Source organism: Castor canadensis, chromosome 16 (assembly GCF_047511655.1).
Source record: "Castor canadensis chromosome 16, mCasCan1.hap1v2, whole genome shotgun sequence".
NCBI lineage: Eukaryota > Metazoa > Chordata > Mammalia > Rodentia > Castoridae > Castor > Castor canadensis.
This window is the reverse complement of record NC_133401.1, coordinates 86,062,081-86,078,270: the sequence shown is the minus strand read 5'-3', so window position 1 is coordinate 86,078,270 and position 16,190 is coordinate 86,062,081. Positions and strand designations below refer to the sequence as shown.

General features: G+C 49.2%; 2 long non-coding RNA genes across 2 annotated transcripts in view; both read right to left on the bottom strand.

Moving 5' to 3' along the window:
- LOC141418238 (uncharacterized) overlaps nucleotides 1-7,130 on the bottom strand; it is a 28,704-nt gene extending 21,574 nt beyond the window's left edge. The window contains exons 1-2 of the long non-coding RNA XR_012442928.1: nucleotides 3,222-7,130; nucleotides 2,762-3,090 (exon numbers count right to left, since the gene is read on the bottom strand). This is a non-coding gene — a long non-coding RNA (uncharacterized lncRNA). The remainder of the gene's footprint in view (nucleotides 1-2,761; nucleotides 3,091-3,221) is intronic.
- Nucleotides 7,131-7,407: 277 nt separating this feature from the next.
- Nucleotides 7,408-11,316, bottom strand: LOC141418018 (uncharacterized). The gene is made up of 3 exons (XR_012442656.1): nucleotides 10,598-11,316; nucleotides 8,684-8,872; nucleotides 7,408-8,095 (listed from the first exon to the last, which is right to left on the bottom strand). It is a non-coding gene; the product is annotated as an uncharacterized lncRNA (long non-coding RNA).
- Between the last annotated feature and the right edge of the window lie 4,874 nt (nucleotides 11,317-16,190).

Below are 16,190 nucleotides of genomic sequence, written 5' to 3'. Positions count from 1 at the left end.
TCACCACTCCTCATCCACTCCTCACCACTCCTCATCACTCCTCATGACTCCTCATCCACTCCCCATCACTCCTCATCACTCCTCATCCACTCCTCATCCCACTCTTCCCAACACCGGAGAACACACATTTTTCTGAAATTCCCACTGAACGTTCACCAAGATGGACCACACTTGGGCCAGAAAGCAAGGCTCAATAAACTTAGAAGGAGTTAGTCCTGCAAAACATGCCCTCTGACCACGAAGAAATCAAATTATAAATTAATAACAGAAAGATCTCTGAAGAACCCACAAGTATTTGAAACTAAATAACACACTTCTAAATAATTGGAAGGTCAATAAAAAAAAACAAAAGGGCAGTTACAAGTATTTCAAACTAAATGAAAGCAAGCACACAACTTACAAAAAATTGCTGTGTGCTACTACTTCAGTCACTTTGAGGAGATTTGTACTGTTAAATCCCTATATCAGAAAAGAAAGGTGTTTTCCAGTTAATGACTTCAAATTCTACGTTAAAACACTAGAAAACAAATTAACCAAAGGAGGCAGAGGAGAGAAAATCAGAAAAAGTTTCAGCAGAATTAATGAAATATGAAACAGAAAGAAAAAATCAATTACACCAAACACCGGGTATTTGAAAAGACCAGTAACATTTATTTTTATGATCACATTGTTGCTGTGACATTTACAAACGTGGTCATGATATGTCTTAGTCGAATTCATGCCCTGAAGTTCAACAAATCAAAAACTAGAAATCAGGTATACAAATTATCAATATGAGAAATGAGATAAATAACAACACTACAGACTAGGTCACTAAAACATTAGAAAATGAATTTTCAGTTAAAGATCATCCCCAAAACAAAACGCCAAGTCCAGATGGCTTCATTGATAAGTGCTACCAAATGCTTACTGGAAAATAATACCCATTACTCACAAACACGTCCAGAAAATCATAAAGAATAAAGTACTTTCAACCTTTCCATGAGACCAACATTTCCTGAAACCAAAACCAGACTAAGAAATTACAGACCAATATCTCTCATGAACACAGATGCAAAAATTCTAAACCAGATTTTAGTATATCGACCTGAACAGCATAGAAAGCATAATGACTCAGATGAAATGGAGTTTAATCCTCAGAATAGGGTAGCTTAATATTCAAGATCAATGTCGTTCATCACGGTAAAAATTTAAAAGAAACGTTGTAGAATCCTCTCAATAGATGCAGAAAAAGCATTTGACCCCCCCGAAATCTAACATTTACTCTCATTTTAAAACATAAAGAAACGTGGGAGGAGGGATAAAGGAGAATGATGGAGGGGTAAAATCAAGAATGATACATTTGATGTAAAAACTTTTGTAAATGCCACAATGTACTTCCAGCACAATTAAAAAAGAAAGAAAGAAAAGAAACAAAAAATAAATAGAAACAAAACAAAAAACTCTCAGCAAACTAGCAACAGAAGGAATTCTTCAGCCACAAAGATGTCTACAAAAACCTACAGCTAACATCACACATCACTGAGCAAGACTGGGTGCTTCCTCCTTAAGTGAGGCCCAGCACCTCCAACCCTTCCATGTGGCCTTGTATGCGAGGCCCCAGCAAATAGGAGACGGTACTGAGAAGAAAGGGAAGCCACCCAAATTGGAGGAGCAATGCCATCCTTTTTTCACAAGCAGCATGACATTTTATGTAGAAAATTTAAAGGAGCAGACGAATCTGTTAGAACTAAAGGTAAGTTTAGCAAGGATGCAAGATCAACACACAGAAATCAGTTGTTCTATCTGCTAGAAATCAAGCATTTGAAATTATAAATTGAAAACCAATAGCATGAAAAATAGAAAGTATTTAGGGAGAAGTCTGACGAAAGATATGCAAGTATACACCAAAAACTACAAACCATTGCTGAGAGAAACTGAAGACGTAAATGGAGAACCAGTGATCAATTAATGTAAGACTGATCTGCAGAGTCAACACAGTCTCAGGCAAAAGACCAGCAGGGTTTTTGGTACAAACTGACAAGCTTATTCTTAAACTCAAGTAGAATTCAACAACTTTAAAAAGAAGAAAGTTGGACTAAAACCACTTGACTTCAAGACTCACTATAAAACTCCAATGGCCAAGACAGGGCAGGACTGGGGGAAAAACAGACAAAATTAACTGGTGAATTGGAGAGTCTGGAAATAGACCCAAATATGTAGGTACAACTGTTTTGTTTTTTCATGAAGATGCAAAGAAATTCAGAGGAAAAAAAAGAGTCTTTAACAATGGTGGAAAAGTTCGCTGCATAGCTCAGTGGCAGTCACTCCCAAAGTGAAGTCCAGTGTTAAATATAAAACCAAAAACCACAGAAATTCCAGAAGAAAACATACAAAAAAAAAATCTGTGTCTTTGGATCAGGTAAGAATTTCCTAAATCGAAGGATATAGACATCAAGGGATAAGCCACACAAAAACACGCTCACGAGGTAGACTTCATCGACTTTGTCTCTTCAAATGACAATGAAAGATAAGCCACGTGAAGGGAGAAAACACCTGCAACCCATCCCTATGATAAAATAAAAAAAGGAACTCTCAAAACCCCGGACTAAGAAAACCGACAGCCCAAATATTTCAGCCCCCAGCTGAAAAACAGACAAAATATTTGAACAGGAAACTCCCCCAAAGAGAAGCTGATGGCACAGGCGCATGTGACGAGATGCTTAACGCCCTTTGTCATCGGGGACACGCAAACCAGAATCACCACAATCACACGGTTCACCTGTTAGGACGGGGATCAAAGACGCTGCCGATATCAGGAGTTCGCGTGGGTTCGGAGCCGCCGATGGCTGTGAACCCCGGGCAGGGCGGTGGGCAGCTGGTTGGAGAGCGGCTTGGTGACACATCACCCAATGCAGCCGTCCTCCTCCTGCATGGTCTCCTCAGGAGAATGAGAGCAGTGTCCAGACAAGGACGCAGCGGCTGTGTGCCCTCCCTGCACTAGTCCACCATGCATGAGCTGGGGCACTGCCGTGTCACGGGACAGGTCTCAGTGGTGACAGGAAGGTGCCACAGATGCATGGAACAGCGGTCAGCCTCTTGCTGCTTCTCCTAAGGAGAAAGGTGAGGAAGGAGGACAGGGCTGTGATTTCGCTCGTGGACGTTTTCAGAACTTCTGCAGTGACAGATGTGGCCTGGGAGCGGCGGGAGGACTGATGTGACCAGAGAAGATCGTCGCTTACCAAATGGCGTGGCTTTAACGCGTGCACTTTGTCATATCCCAACCGTGCCTCTTCACAGAGCCGAGACCGCGGATTTGACTTTTTGTGGGACAGCGAGGACACCAATGGCAGAGCTTGCCACCGAGACTCCAAAAGCTGGGCGTCTGGCAGCAGGAAGTTTCTCAAGGTGAACAGCAATTGGAAACAGGAAAAGTTAAGTGTGAAGCAAGTCTTAGCATAGACTTTAGTTTCAAAACACAGTAACATCTAGCGTGGAGGGAAACAAAGGCACTGTCAAAATACCATGTTTTAGAGGGAGGTCATTGGAATGAAGACCTTTGAAGATGGTTTTATTGTTCAGTAGGAAGACAGAGATATCAAATTTCTGTCTTATTTAGATAAATAGAACTATTATGATGAGACCCCTTTAAAAATTATTACATGCTAATAAAAAAAGAGAGAGAGAAAAGCATATGTTAATTTTTTTGGAACAAACAACTGGAAAGTTACAAATTTCTAACTAACCCATCGATCTAAGAAGATCGATACATTTATTAAACCATTTAAGTTTTGGTTGGGTAGGATGACTCACTCCTGCAATCCCAGCTGCTCAAGAAGCAGAGATTGGGAGGATCGTGGTTCAAGGCCAGCCCTGGTAAAAAGTAGCACAACCCCCCCTCCACCAATAAACCAGGCGTGGTGGTGCGTGCCTGTCATCCCAACCACGCAGGAGGCCTTAGCATCATGGTCTCAGCTGGCACCAGGCAAAAAAGTGAGACCCTATCTGAAAAACAAGAAAAGCAAAAAGGGCCGGCCGTGTGGCTCAGTGCTAGAGCATTTTCCTGTGGAGCACAAGGATCTGAGTTCAAATTCATGCCACCAAGAGACACACTTTTCAGCTATACAACAATAAAATTTCTACATACAGCAACCTGCACAACACAATCACCACTGAACACTTAGGGAAGCACAAAGCCTTGAATGTTTTCACATTTTGAAAGAAGAAAGCTCAACATTCATATCCTAAGCACTCAACAGTACAGACCCAAAGAAAATGTGAGAGGGGTTATAACAAGAAGACAGCTATTGAGAAATAAACCATAATCAACAGTATCAGCAACGCCAAAACGTTTATCTTTGAAAAGACTAATAAAATAGTCAGGTGTGGTGGTGCACACCTGTCAGAATCCCAGCACTCAGGAGGCTGAGGCAGGAGGATGGAGAGTTCAAGGTCAGCCTGGGCTACACAGTGAGACCCTGTTTCAAATAAAGTAAAACAAACACAACTCTGGTCAGACTAATCAAAAAAGAGAAAAAGACACAATAAACAATATTAAGAATGAAACAAGAGAACTAAAAACAGATGCTGTTGATATTGAACAGACAATACAAAAATCCCACACAAAGCCAGGCGTGGTGGCACCACTCCCGCAAGCCTAGCACTCGGGGGACTGCGATTCCAAATAAAATTTCAACAGAGTATTTCGTGGGGCTCAACAGATGATTCTAATATTTTAAAAAAGAGTAAAGAGCCACAAATAGCCCAAAGACTCCTGAGAGGGAGAGGCGAGAGGAGAGTCCTCTGTGCCGTATCGGACATCGAGATTTCTTACAGAACTCTGAGAAGAGCCTCCCCAAAGAAAGAGAGCCTCGGGTGTGCAGTAAGTTTGCACCTTTTGTACATCTACTTTTAGAAGCAAACAGGACCCCATAAAAGAACAGAATCCAGTAACAACACCTGATTTCTTCAGTGGCACTGAAGACAAGCCACAAAACCTGAATACTGGTTCAAGACTAGGGTCTACCATGTGGCCAAAGAATGAAAACCACAGCTCCTCTGCCACGGTGTGTCAGTCACTCTTTCGTTGTGTGACAAGCACCTGAGAGAAATGGCTTGAAGGAGGAAAGTCTGACTTCGCCTTACAGCTTCAGAGGTCTTGGTCCACTGCGGCTGGGCTCATTGCTTTACCCAGAGTGTCATGGCGGTGGGAGCAGTGGGAGGGAGAGAGCAGAGGCCAGGACAAGACAACCCTCAGTGACTTTGCAAACATTCATAGTATCGATAACCAATGAAGCCCAGGTTCTATGCATGAGCACAAAGGCACCCCAAAACCGTGAGGGTGAAAGAAGAAAGTCGCAGGAAAATGAATCCAGGCTAGTCCCTCTTATAAGGAGCATAAAACCAGGCAACGCCAGGCAGCCGTAGGAATGCCTACCCATGTGACAAAAATACAAAGAAATGACTCTCTTGACTTCAGAAATGCCACTGAGGAAAAAAATTTCCAAAGTTCTACTCTTTTTGTTGTTGTTGAGTTTGGGGTTTTTTTGGGGGAGAGGGGTGGCAGTACTTGGGTTTGAACTGAGGGACTCACACTTGCTAGGCAGGAACTCTGCCACTTGAACCACTCCACCGGACCATTTTTGTGTTGGGTGTTTTTTAGATAGGGTTTAGACAAACTATTTGCCCAGGGTAGCCTCTAACCGCAATCCTCCTGATCTCAGCCTCCCAAGTAGCCAGGATTACAGTGTCCATCCAACATGGGTGCCTAACACAGTTCCATTTCATCAGCCCAGCCATGGAAGGCATCGGTGTATTCACCTCATTCTTCCTTATATCAGATACACGTCATCAACCATCTCCTCTGTGTGAGGCACCTGATAAAGCATTTCTAGAGAAAATAATTTAAAATAAGGAAAGTGGTTCTTATTACACACAATAAACTGGTATAAAATAAGAAAATGTCAGCAATCCAGTAGAAAAGGTGCACAAGGGACTTTAGTAGTTGGTGGAAGAATATATAAAATGACTTTAAATATATAAAAAGACACTCGACTTCACTCATAATAAAAGGAAGACACATTTAACCCAATAGTGTACAAGTCTCCTCTCCTATTGAAAAAATAAGATTTTTATATGTAATTTTTATTGAAAAAATAGTATAAGGTATATACTAGGTTGATGAGACTATAAATTGGGCCAGGACAATTTGGTAAATACTATCAAAATTTTAAGTACATGTTTAGGAGTCTGTCCTATGGGTAAGTCACTAGTGTATGCAAGAGGTGGGCAGGTGACTTATGGGTAATTTATAAAGGAAGGAAATGGATTTCTTACAGATCTGGAGTCTGGAAGTCCCAGGGCAACGCCAGACTCTTGTGAGGGGCATGGTGACACTGTGCTGGCTGGGCTCCCTCCTCCTCTTCCTACAAAGCCACCAGTCCTGACGTGGGTCCTGAGGCCATCAGCTAACCTTCGTCACCCCCAGAAGACCCAGTTCCCATCAGAGTATGAATTTGGTGACTAAGTTCCCAACACATGAAATGTGGAGCTCTCTTCCAACCACAGCAGCAAGGTATTTAATCCCTGCCTCAGGTTCATCTTTAAAATGGTAAGAATGGTCCTTGCTGTCTACACGGATCTTGAAGATTAAATGGCGTCACGTGGGAAACACATGAAACGGTGCCCAGGAAGAGGCCAACGGTGTCAACCGTCATCAACAGTTTTGTGATTATGAATCGTATTTGCTGGGTTATAGGCACCAAAGGAGTAGAGCCACCCTAAATGTTCATCAATTATGACCAGATTAAATAAATTGTAGTGTACCCGTATCATCAAATTTCTCACGGTTGTTAAAAGGATTAAGGCAGATGTGTGTGAAGCCATTTCCAAAGACGTTAGGTGAGAAGAGCAGAGCACAGAAAATCTTTATGGCTTGCTCTTTGTGTAAACTTCCCACAAACCTGTACCTGTAGCACTTTACACCTGAGCTCTGGGCAAGTGATGGGGGACGGGGAGACAGAGATGAGGTGAACGTCCTTTGGAGAGACACCCTCTGTGCAGTTGGAACTTCTCATCTGCCCACTGGGTCAGGGTGTGAAGTGAAAGAGGAAGGAAAGGGGAAGGGAAGGAGCAGGGGAGAGGGGAGGAGGAGGAAGGAGAAGTAGAGATGAGGGAGGAGGGAGGAGGGAGAGGAGAGAGAAGTGGGGGAGGGAGGAAAAGGGGGGAAGAAGAGGAGAAGAGGAGGGGGAGGTAGGGGAGGAGTGGGAGATGGAAGGGGGAAGGAGGAAGAGAGGATGGGAGGAGGGGAGAGGGAGATAAAGGGAGAGAGGAAGAGGAGGATGGGGAGGAGTATGAAGGAATACAAGAGGGAAAGGAGAAGGGGGGGAGGAGGGAAGAAGGTAGCAGAGGTGGAGGAGGGGAGGGAGACAGAGAAGGGGTGGAAGGGGGAAGGGGAAGAGGCAGAGGAAGGGGGAGGGAGGGATTCCACTGGCCTGTGGTCTGAGTTCACACTCCACTCCAAGCCTCCTCTGAAGCTCTACCTGCCTGGTGTCACACTGCTCAGGCCTATGTGAGGCTCTGGAGTTCTACCTGCCGGAGCTGTGCCAGTCAGACAGTGCTGGCTGTCACCATGCGTGAACGTTTTCTGCATCACCTCAGTGGCTTCACCAACGTGATCTGTCCTGGGGCACAGCCCTGGCTGTTCTCAGTATGGACGCAAGATTAGGATCTGCTCCTGCCGAGCTGCATGGTGCAGGCCAGGCAGGGAAATGCTGTTCCCTGGTGAGGGGAGCTGGGCCAGGGCTGGCCCTCAGTGCCCACCCACAGACCCCAGGTCTTGCACGTGACAGGCTGACTTGTCCCCAGCAATGGGCCCCAGAGCAGCACCCACCTCCCCTCCCTATGCTCAGGCTTCCCCATCACACAGTGTCCCCTGCTCCCAGCCTATCAGCCCTAGTCTCCACTGACCTTTTCCTAGAATAACCAGACACCAAGCTTCTCCCTCCACTGATCAGCACGCCTACTGAGTGCTGGCTGCGTGTCAGCCTGGCACCGGGCCGTCTTCAAACACCAGCGTTGTTAACACTCTGGGCAACTTCACAGGACGCCTGAGACCCTGGGGGCGCAAAGGACATGTCCAGGGTCACACAGGTCACACATGGTGTTTGGAGGCGGGGCCTTCAGGAGGTAATTAGGGTTAGATGATGTCATGGGGATGGGCTCCCCAGGAGGACATTAGTGGCTTTATAAGAAGAGGAAGAGCGACCTGAGCTGGCACACCTGCTCTTCTGCCCGCACCAGGTGCAGAGCAGATGCCGACTGCACCTGATCTTGGACTTCCAGGAATCAAGTCCACGTCTGTTCTATAAACAGTCACTCTCGGCTTTTTCAATACAAGATGCTATCTATCATTTGAGCTTTCAAAATGGTTTTAAACTGAAAGGAAATCCTCAGGTTTGTGAACTCAATCACAGCGATTATCCCAGGGAAGTGTGAATGTCTTTGGATTCCACAACGTAACCACTAAGTATAGGATGGGACGGGTGGATTCCAGGATGCAGAGAGGTAGTTCAGGTGTATAAGGTGTCATTTGCAGAGCTCTGGTCTTCATCTCCCCAGTAAAAAATACTTTCTTTCTAGTTACTCTCTCGGCACGAGAAAGCTAATTTCCCTTTCCCTCACCCCCTTCCCTCATTCACCAAACCTTCACTGAAGGCCTTCTGTGATCCGAGCAGAGTGCCGGGCGATAGGCGTTCGGAGAGAAACAGGTGTTCTTTTCTCTGTCCTCAGAGGTCGGAGGTAGAAAGAATCTTTGAGGTCCAGTTTCGCGACAGATGCGGTGCAAGGAGGGAGGAGTACAAGGCACCGTCTTCAAGGGAGGTCTCCGCGCAGCCTATGGAGGTAAAAACCTTGACGTGATCTAGCTGTTCAAGAACAGGAAAGGGAACGGGAAAATCCTGGTTGGTACAGTTGTGTGGACAAGCACACTCCACCTGTAAGTGAGGGAAGAACACACACACACGTGTGCACAACAGGGAGACAGAGCACGGCACACACTCGGTGTCCTTAGAACCCAAGCAGAAGTGTCAGGTTTGACGCACAGCCCGGGGGTCATTTCTGGCACATGTGGTCTATGTCACCCATAGAGTATTTTAAATTTGTTTTTATCCTTGTCATGTCCATGTTTTTAAATGAATGATTTCAGATTTTTAGAAAATGATTTTCTGGCTTCTTTGGGGGTTCTAGCAGGGTGTGCAGTGGCTCGTGTACCCTTGCTAGGAGAACAGTCCTACTGGATGGTGGAGGTCTTCCTCTTCCACAAGGAAGGGGACACCACCCAGCCAGCTGTATCTGTCAGATCAACCCTGGACATCAATGGGGTGGCAGATTTCACAGGATATTCTGGCTTCTTTTGAAGCATGGGAAGAGTGGACTCCAGGGACCACTCCTCTCCTGCACAAGAGTAGTTGGCTGGAGATGCGTGGTGGACTCCCCATTGAGGTGGGTTCATGCTGTCCAGTGCCACTGTCCTCATCTGTTGGCACCTCCCAGCACTGGGGCTGTAATCATCATGAATCATCTTGTAACTGGTCCCATGGACTCAGTGATGTCAAGTTCCTAACTACTGCATGCCTTTGAAATTTGACCTCGTTAGAGAAGAATATCTCTGCAAATGAGTGTCTGGTGGGAGGTAGGAAGGGAGAGAGAGCTCCAGCAAGAAACCTTAGAGGATGGCTGGTCCACACAGCCCAGATGGCTCTACAGCATACAGCAAGGCAAAGCCACACGGTCCTGGAAGCCACTGTGGCATTGTGTCTGGTCTGGGTAAAACAGACTTGTGGGGTGGCCTGCTATGGGGAAGAGGGGTGAGCCATGGAACAAGACCAACACCTATGGTGTCTCCAAATCGAGGAGAGATTTGAATGGACAGGGTCAAAGAAGAAGGTGCTGCCAGGGAGACCAAGAGACCATCACGAGGGGCAGTAGACTCCCCTTCCACATGATAACCCCATTACTCATTTAAGTTGGACACAACTCTGCAGCAGTGGGTCACTATGGGGAGAGCACAGGACCCTGACATGAAAAAACTGTGAGATTTGAGCACCTCGAATGGGAGGCTGTGACCCTATGAAGAACGCTCTTGGAGGACATTACACAAGGGGGAGCAACAAGGCTGTCAACCCTGCAGCAGAAAGGAGGCCTCGCACCTGTATTCACACACACACATCTTGAGGCTGATACCACTAATGCTGGTCCATACTGCCTCCATTGGCCTTCCCGACTACATTTCCCAGCATGCCCTGCAGCTGTTGGCTGCCATGTGACTGAGTTTAACCAATGGAATGTGGGCAAAAGTGGTATACATAACAACAAACCTTGCCCCTAATATCTGATCGATCCAATCCTCCCCACTTTTCCTCTTGTGTTAGCCATGACAGAGGAGAGCAACCGAACATCTGCTGACTTCTTCACTGATTCATACATTGAACAATTCATCCCCACCCTTCAGGTCAAGTTCCCAGAGAGGAAAATGGGATTTTTTGGTATTGCATATACTGCCCATCAACCACTGAATGGTTATTTGGAAATAGTTGTCAGCTGTTCTGCCCAGACAGACCTGCCTAGTTTGCAAAGTGTAGTTGAGCCTGGCTCTACCATTCACTCTGAGTCACGGGCTGTCCCAGGCGTCCAACAAGCTCAGGTTAACCACGACGATCCCAACTTCCGTTCTGTGTCATCTTTGGGAGGGCCGGGGGGAGCTGTGCACATCAAGTCTTACTGGAACCAAAGTGAAGTAAACCACAGGACCAGGTGGACTCATGCTTGGTCAGATGTATGTGGCGTGAGTGATTTGCAAACTCTTCCTGCTTCTGTCAGACAATTTCCTGTTAACTAATAAGATGTTTGACTTTGGGATTTCGTATGTTTTAGTGCAAATATCCAGGGGTAAATTCTTCAATTGACACATCAGTTGCCCCAGCAGAGGGAGGACCCTCAGGTCCCTCAGGTGAGAACTGGGATGGAGAGAACAAAAGCTGGCGAGAGCCTGGGAGATAGGTGGCACTGGGTGGAGAGGGACTGCTCCGGGCATCATGAGGCTGTTCCCGATGGGGGGGCGGTCGTGTGCTCCCAAGAGAGTTGTCAGCTACCCCTAAGGAACTTGGGGTGCCTGCTGGTGAAGCGTGGAGTTCAGGAATTAAGGTCAAGGAGGGGAGTATAGGCAAGCCAGGGAGGCCTTACAGGCCCTTGTGGAAACTTCCAACTTCCGTTTTGTTCTCTTTCCACAGGAAACCTTTGAAGTTCGTGAACAACTTCCCTGGCTGCTCTGTGTCACAGGGGCCCACTGCAGAAGAAGGAGGGGAAACAGAGGCAGGGGCAGTCATCACATTCCAGGCAAGCAAAGACTTCAGGTAGAGGGCAGTCCCAGCTCCCAGCTCAGCACCCCCAGCTTCCTGTGGTGACCCCAGTCTAATTCCTCTTAACCCCTCTCAGGGTGAACAGCATGGCGCTGGTCACACACCAGTCAGGAATCCCAAGGAGTTGGAACCCAGGCTTTGAAGACAGGGACTGGCCAGCTGTGTGGCCATGGGAGAGGGGTTCACCTTCTCAGAGCCTGGTGTCCTCCACTGTCAAGTGCAGATAGCAAGTGCCCATCAGAGTAGCTCTGCAGCACAGTGCTCAACTCAACTCGGGGTGCTGTTCCTGCTCGCCAGCCCTCGTCTAGAGCCCAAGAGAACGGAACCACTTGGTGCTTCCAAGACCTGGTGAGCCAGGAAAACCCAAGCCCTTGTCCCTAAGAGCGCCTGATGGGGGATAGACTATTGAGACCAGCTATGGGCCCATTGGTGACCCAGGCTAAAGTTCATTGTCCCCAAGCCATCCAGAGCCTGTTCCTCAGTGGGAAAATGGGAGGAGCAGGCAGGGACAGGAGCCAGTCTCTGTCTGGGAGACGAGGAGGGGGCCGGGTGCAGGGCGGGAGGACATGACTCACTCAGTCCCAGGAGGGGACATTCAGGAAACAGACCCACCCTCCTGCTGTAACAGCAGCACATCTAGCCCAATCCCACTCACATCCCAAACTCTGCAAAGGGAAAGGGGTCATGGAAGGTTAAATGGATCCTGGGAAGGGGCCTGAGGTGGACAACCATCAGGAGCTGGCTGACCAGTGAAAAGTCCACTATCAGGGCTAAGTGAGGGATCCTTGGGTGGAAGGGGATGGGGACAATCAGAGGGAGTCTTGGGGAGCTTGGAGAGGTCCCTCAGACGTCTGGGACCTTTTCCACGGCCTTGACACTCACGCTTGCCTTGCACGTTGACCCAGAGGGGGCCATGTGGAAGCTCCCACCATCTGTCTGAGGACTTCCTACAAATGGGACAGTGCTAGAGAGTTAACACGGGAGCAAGGCCCTTCGCCCGTGGCTGTGGGCACTGTGCAGATCATACCCTTGCATCCTCCCTGGCAGGCCAGCTCGAAGGCCTGTGCTTTGCAGCATCTCACACAGCCCCGGCAGGACTGGGCCACAGTCCCCCGCTGGTGTGGGGAAGCGCTCTCGGTGTTGAGCTCCTGCCCTGCCCTGTCTCTGGGCTCCATTCCTTCAGCCAGCACTTTCTGGAATCACCTTCCAAACAAACTCCTTGCACACACACCCTCATTTCCACTACATCTGTGGAGAGCCAAACTGAAACAAGAGGGGTGCACGAGAGGAGATTTCTAGAAGGTCTCAGTGAGGAGAGAGAGTGGGAGGGAGGGGGAGAATGGTGGGCGGTGGGAGGTGAGGTCAGCTGCCAGCTGGAGTTGATACAGCACTGGACTCCAGCCGGGGCCAGGCCCCCCAGACATCTCACTTGCTCGGTCTGCTGCTATGTAGGACCAAGCTCATGAGAGTGAGGGAGGAAAAAGAGAATGGACTCAAAGTCCTAGGGAGACTGAGGACAGACAAGGGCCCCAGATCCAAGCCCCTTCCCTGCCAACTTCCGGAACCTCCACTGGGGAGTCTTAGAGAACAGAATGGCAGTGGTCCCAGTTTTCCTGGTACTTTAGGGCTTGGTGAGGGGCCTTTAAACTGGGGTGTCTGGGAAGACTGTGTCCCGGGATTTGGGAGTCTGAGGAAGGCACCTGCCCTCAGCCAGAGACTGTCCAAGAAAACCCATCCCTACCCTCATCATGGTCAAGATGTCACTTCTGCATGTCAGCCCTCCTGCATTCATTCACTCTGCAAACACTGAGGACCTGCTGGTGCCTGTGCCCTGGGTGCTCTGAGGATCCAGAGAGACCAACACAGGCACAGTTCTCACCTCTCAGTTCCTGTCAAAAGCAGGATATAGTCAAGAAAACAAACTGAATAACAGAGAAAAGTCTTAGGAAGAGACAAGGTGATACATAAGTTGCTAAAAGGGAACCCTATTTTGAAGGCTGCTCAGGGAGGGCTTCTCTGGTAATGTCCCCTGGATGTCTGAGCTGACACCTGAGGTGACAAGGAGCCAGCTGATAGAGCAGTACCTGCCCTGGAAGGGCCCTGCTCCCAGTGTTGGTGGACTTGATGACACACTGAGCTGCCCCTTGTCTGCTCTGATGCATATACAGGAAGAGGTGCTGAGATTCCTGTCCACACATGAGGAAACTGAGGTCCGTTCAGCTGGTAATGGCAGTGACAGGCTTCCCACTCCAGCAGGTCTGGGGCTTGCCTTGAGGTCTTTGCATGTGCCATTCTTTCAGCCACCTTCTCTGCCCTTCTCAGGTCCTAAAAATCTCACCGCTCGGCTTCAAGGTCGTGTCCTTGGGAAGCCTTCCCTGACCTGTCAAGCCTGAGTTAAGACCTTTCTCTGTATTTCAGACACAGCTTGCCAGGTGGCAACCACACAGTGTTAAAACTGACCTTTGCCTCTGGGCCTGACCCTTCAAGCCCTTGACATGGTCCCAGCAGAATCCACCATGCTAGAAAGGGCTCCGCCTCTGGCAGCTGTTGATTGGCCTAGAGGCTGGCACCCAATGGAAGCTCTAAGCCAATCAGAAGCCTTCCCTGGGACTTCAGAGTCGGAACCCAAGTCAGAGTCCAGCTGTGCACTAACTGCCAGAGCGGAGGCCACAGAAAGGAGGGTTGTCATTTGAGGACTGTGAGCAGAAGGGCCCAGCAGGATGAGCAACAGCAGGAGAGAAAGCGAGGCAGTCCTGGGTCCCCACCACACCCAGGCCCAGAGCCACCCCCTTCGTAGGCCACACCAGCTCTTGGAGTCCTGGAGTTTCCATGGAGTCCTCACTGTTACTGGTGCCCCAAACACAGACGCTCAGTGAGTTGAGTGAGTGAATGAATTGCTCCGAACATGGTGCTGTGATGTCCTGACCCACCCAACCGCTGTGTTGACTTGGCAGGCTCCCTGAGCCTAGAATCGAGGACAGCAGGACCTGGTCTGGGGGTGCCAGGCCCCTCTTCCCTCTGAGCAGGTGGACACACACACCTTGAGGGGTCACAGGCGTAACGTGAGTCCCTCCCTGTGACCTGGCCAGGCCTTGCGTGTGAACGGGACGGGGCAGCCCGGGTTTGTGTGGAAGCCCAGGGTCACCAGTCAGAGCGGATACTTTGAATTTAGACCTGGGTTTATGAGCCGCAGCGGCCGCCAGCGAGGACAGGGTGCAGCCCTTGCAGGCCAGGGGCCGCGGGAGGAAGGCACGCTTTTCATGGAGTGCTGTTTCTCCCAAATATTACGCGAGGCAGGGAGCTTGGACCAGAATGAAAGCGGAGGGGCTAATTTTAGACAGTACCTATGAATGAAACTTGACCCAGGCTGGAGAGGAAATACCTTCCACCAGCCGGTGCCAGGGCCGGCTTGTGTGATTTTCTGCTAAATTAGGCAGCTCCTGCAAGCAGGTTACCTCGGGGACTTGGGCTTTTTCCCTTCTCCACACTAAACTGGTCAGACTCTTTATTTCTAAATATACATCCCCTCCCTCTTTCACGAAAGCTCCTTGTCACTGTTCCTGCTCGTTCCGGCTAATTAACGTCTGTCCTTCCTCCTTCCTCTGCCCTGCCCTCCCCAACCTAGAGTCCAAGATGTTAGGTCAAGCAACAGGGGGCAGTAGAGCCCGGGCTCCTGCCACAGAACCAGTTGGCAGCTGCAAGGGAGTCAGGCATAAGCAAGACCTGGACTGTGGACCCCATGAAAGAAAGACCCCCATCTTCCCAGGCCACAAGCTGACCAGGATCACAAGGATCCAGGCTCAGTCAATACCTCCCAAGCCTTAAGAGAAAAACAGCTGTCCTCTTGGTTGCTGTTTTCCAAGTACAGCAGAGGTCATCTTCTGACCCCAAATACCCACCCTCCTCTTCTTCCATTCTTCTTTCTTTAGCATGACTTGTCCACTCTCACCGACAAGCGAATGGAAAGCCCTGCTGAGGATGCTGACCCAAGGCCCAGCAGAAGGAGGCCACCCCTAGAGAGCAGGCCGGGACCCAGGCAGAGCTGTCACCTCCTGTCTGTGGTCTCTGGAGACTCTCTGTGCTTAGCAAGCCTTGGTTTCCACCACGGACCTCGAGAGCCACTGGAGGTTCTGGCAGGGAGCACAGCTCCTTGTACACCTCGGCAGAAGAACGGTCCTCCTCCAGATCCTTAGGTCGTCTTCTTCCAGCTGGAGGGGTGAGGTGGGGTGGGGAGGAACACAAACGAGCAGTGAGGGAGGAAGGGGACACCTCACCAGCCAGATCAGCCGAATTGACCCCGGGCATCAATGAGGTGACAGAGGTCACACCAGATCGCCTCCCACAAATCGATCTATAAAATGGAACAGCAATCCCAACTTTCCAGGGCAGGCTGAGCCAAGGACTCTTCTCCAAAATCTCCCTCACCTCTTCCCAGCTCGAGCTCCAACAGGGGCCAGGCCAAACTCAGGACCCAAGGCAGGATGGTGTCAGCCAAGCAGGACAGCACTGGAACGGCAGTGTTCCCAGTCAGGGGCGAGGCCCTGGCCGAGCTCAGGATCCAGTTCATCTGCACCGGGCTCTGTGGCTTTGGAGCAAAGGCCCAGGGACTCCCAAGTGGCCCTTCAGTCCGAGTAGCCCTAGGGCAGGGACACTGGTGAGGACCTGAGTAGTGGCACCATTGTTCCAGAGATGAGGGGCCATGCGGGCTAGCGTGGAGACAGCCTGAGTGTCCTCTGCCTCCCTCTCCACTGGCCTGGCCATTTGTCCTATGTCCAGTGATTGGGCATTTGGGAC